The 2254-nt window shown below is 60.8% G+C and overlaps 1 protein-coding gene across 1 annotated transcript in view; it reads right to left on the bottom strand.

The window, feature by feature from the left end:
* LOC130585345 (potassium voltage-gated channel subfamily B member 1-like) overlaps positions 1-980 on the bottom strand; it is a 2420-nt gene extending 1440 nt beyond the window's left edge. Inside the window, exon 1 of the mRNA XM_057385796.1 lies at positions 533-980. The gene's annotated coding sequence lies outside the window, so the exon portion shown is untranslated. The remainder of the gene's footprint in view (positions 1-532) is intronic.
* Positions 981-2254: the final 1274 nt, after the last annotated feature.

Below are 2254 nucleotides of genomic sequence, written 5' to 3'. Positions count from 1 at the left end.
CCGCCAGGGACGCGCTGGCTCCGCGCTCCCATCCCGGAGCTCCCGGCCCCGCCGGACCCCGCGGGTCCCCACGCCCCAACCGGAGCGCTGCCCCCGCCAGCCCAGCCGTGGAGGCTGCGGGGAGATGCGGAGGCTTTTAATAACTCCAGCCTTAGAGATTTCCCGAGGAAAGAGCTGGGGCAGGGAAAAGGTGGGGGTTACAGCCACTCTAACGATGCGCTCTGCCTCTCTGGGCTGCCCAGGGCCCCCCGAGCCCCCCACGCCGGCCTCTGCATAACCGGGAAAGCAACGAAAACGGGAATAAAAAACCAAAAATCCCGAGCTTGCCTTCGGGAGGCAGGTGGCTCCTGACAGCCCCGAGCACTGTTGCTTACACAAGATGGCACGAAGAGAAACCCCGGCGCATTCAGGAGCGGTTCCCCGCGCACAGCCGGCACAGCTCGGACCCTTCCCCTCCACGCAGGCTCCCCCAGCCCCAAAATCGCAGCCCGCCGCCGCTCCCGGAGCTCGGCCGAGCCCAGCCCTCACCTACCTCCTGCCGCGGGCTCCCGGCGAGGCGGTGCGGGGTGTGCGGGGCGTGCGGGGCCGAGGGCGGCTACATCCTGCGGCGGGGCGGGCGGCAGGGGCGGCCCCGCTCGCATCCCCCCCGGGCAGCCTCAGGGCGCAGGGATGGCGACGGCGCTGCCGGCTGTCCGCGGAGCCCAGGGGGAGGGGAAGGGAAACGAGGTAAATCGGATCCTTCGGCAGGAAGATTTCCCAGGCCTTCCCTCGGCTGCGGCTCCCCGCTCCTACCCACAGCCAGCGCCGCGGCTGCGCCCGCCTCCCAGCCCCGTCTCCGGGATCACACAAAGGAAAGCTTCGGTTTCCTCCCTCCGCCGCCGCCGGGGATCGCGGATCAACAAGTGCAGCCCGAGGCTCCGGCGGGGCCGTGCGCGGCTGTCCCGGCGCGGGGCGGGCGGAAGGGTCGGGGCTGGGGCCGGGCAGCTCCACCGTGAGCTGGGATCCAGCATTGCAGCGCTCCGCTCCGCTCCGCTCCGTTCCGCTCCGCTCCGCTCCTTTCCGCTCCGCTCGGCTCCAGCGCCGCCAGCCCCCTCCCCGAGCCGGGGGCTATTCCGGGGCCAGCAGCCCTGAGAGCGGCGGTGGCGGTGTGTGCCACACGACAGCGGGGACAGAGAGCGCCGGGCAGGGCCCCGCCGCCTCCCGGGCCATTCCGAGCCGAGCCGAGCCGGGAGCAGCGCAGCTCGGGGACGCTGCTCATCACCCCGGGGTGAGGGCGAACCGGGCCCTCGCCCCCACCCCGCTGCCCCTGGAAGGAACGAGCCCGCAACGATAATTACAGAAATAGATATGAGGAATAGAAGTGGATCTCTGCTGCTGATTAGAACTCTAAATACAATGTAAAGTAGCATTTACAAACCTGAGAACACCGCAGAGATGGAGAAAATGGTGATTTTCCTGACAACAGCACAGCAGTCAAAGTATTCCTCTGCCACGCTGTCCTTCCTGCCTCCCTCGTTGGCTGCCACCAGGGAAGGTGGCCCTGGGCATCAGCCCGGAGCTCCATTGGCACCACTAAACACAGTTCACCTGTCTGGGCTGGGTACCAGACCTACCCAGCAGTGCCTCTTCTCCATTGCCTTGTTTGACTGGCTTTGGGACCATAGTGACAGTTCTACTACAACGGCTCTGAAATAGGAGCCAGGTGTCTGATCTTATGCAGTTAACCAGGAAAAAATTCCCAGCGTTGCTTTCCCCCATTATCCATGCTTCTCTTGCCCATGCCTGACTCCTGATGCCCAGTGTTACCAACGTCAGTGTTGGACTGTTAAATTTTGTGTCTGAATGCCTACATCTTCTTTAGAGGTTGCCTTTTGAGATCCCATTGGTGCTTTTGCCTAGTACTTCACACAAATGTATATCAGCTGTATATTTAGGAATTTCTCACAAGAAGTTGGTCACTACCTTCCTTTTGGAGATGAGAAAATGAAGATATAGAAAAGCAAGAAAATCCAGAAAGGGGATGGAAGGAAGAATTGGGAATAAGACCTATTGACCAGCTTAAGTGCCTCCTACCCAATGAATTCTTCTAATACAGGATAGATATAAAGTCAATATTCAGAGCACTTCAGTTCTGTTGTTTCTCATCATTTCACCTCCAGACCCCACTTTACTCCTTTTACAACAGAGACAAAACCCCTCATCAGGGCTAGGAAGCKGATTCTTTTAATGATTACAAAGTGCTTTGAAACTTGCA

Source organism: Malurus melanocephalus, unplaced genomic scaffold (genome assembly GCF_030028575.1).
Source record: "Malurus melanocephalus ecotype Western Australia unplaced genomic scaffold, MMel_1.1 scaffold_868, whole genome shotgun sequence".
Lineage (NCBI taxonomy): Eukaryota > Metazoa > Chordata > Aves > Passeriformes > Maluridae > Malurus > Malurus melanocephalus.
Note: the sequence above shows the minus strand (reverse complement) of the source record. Positions and strands in the feature narration are given on the sequence as shown.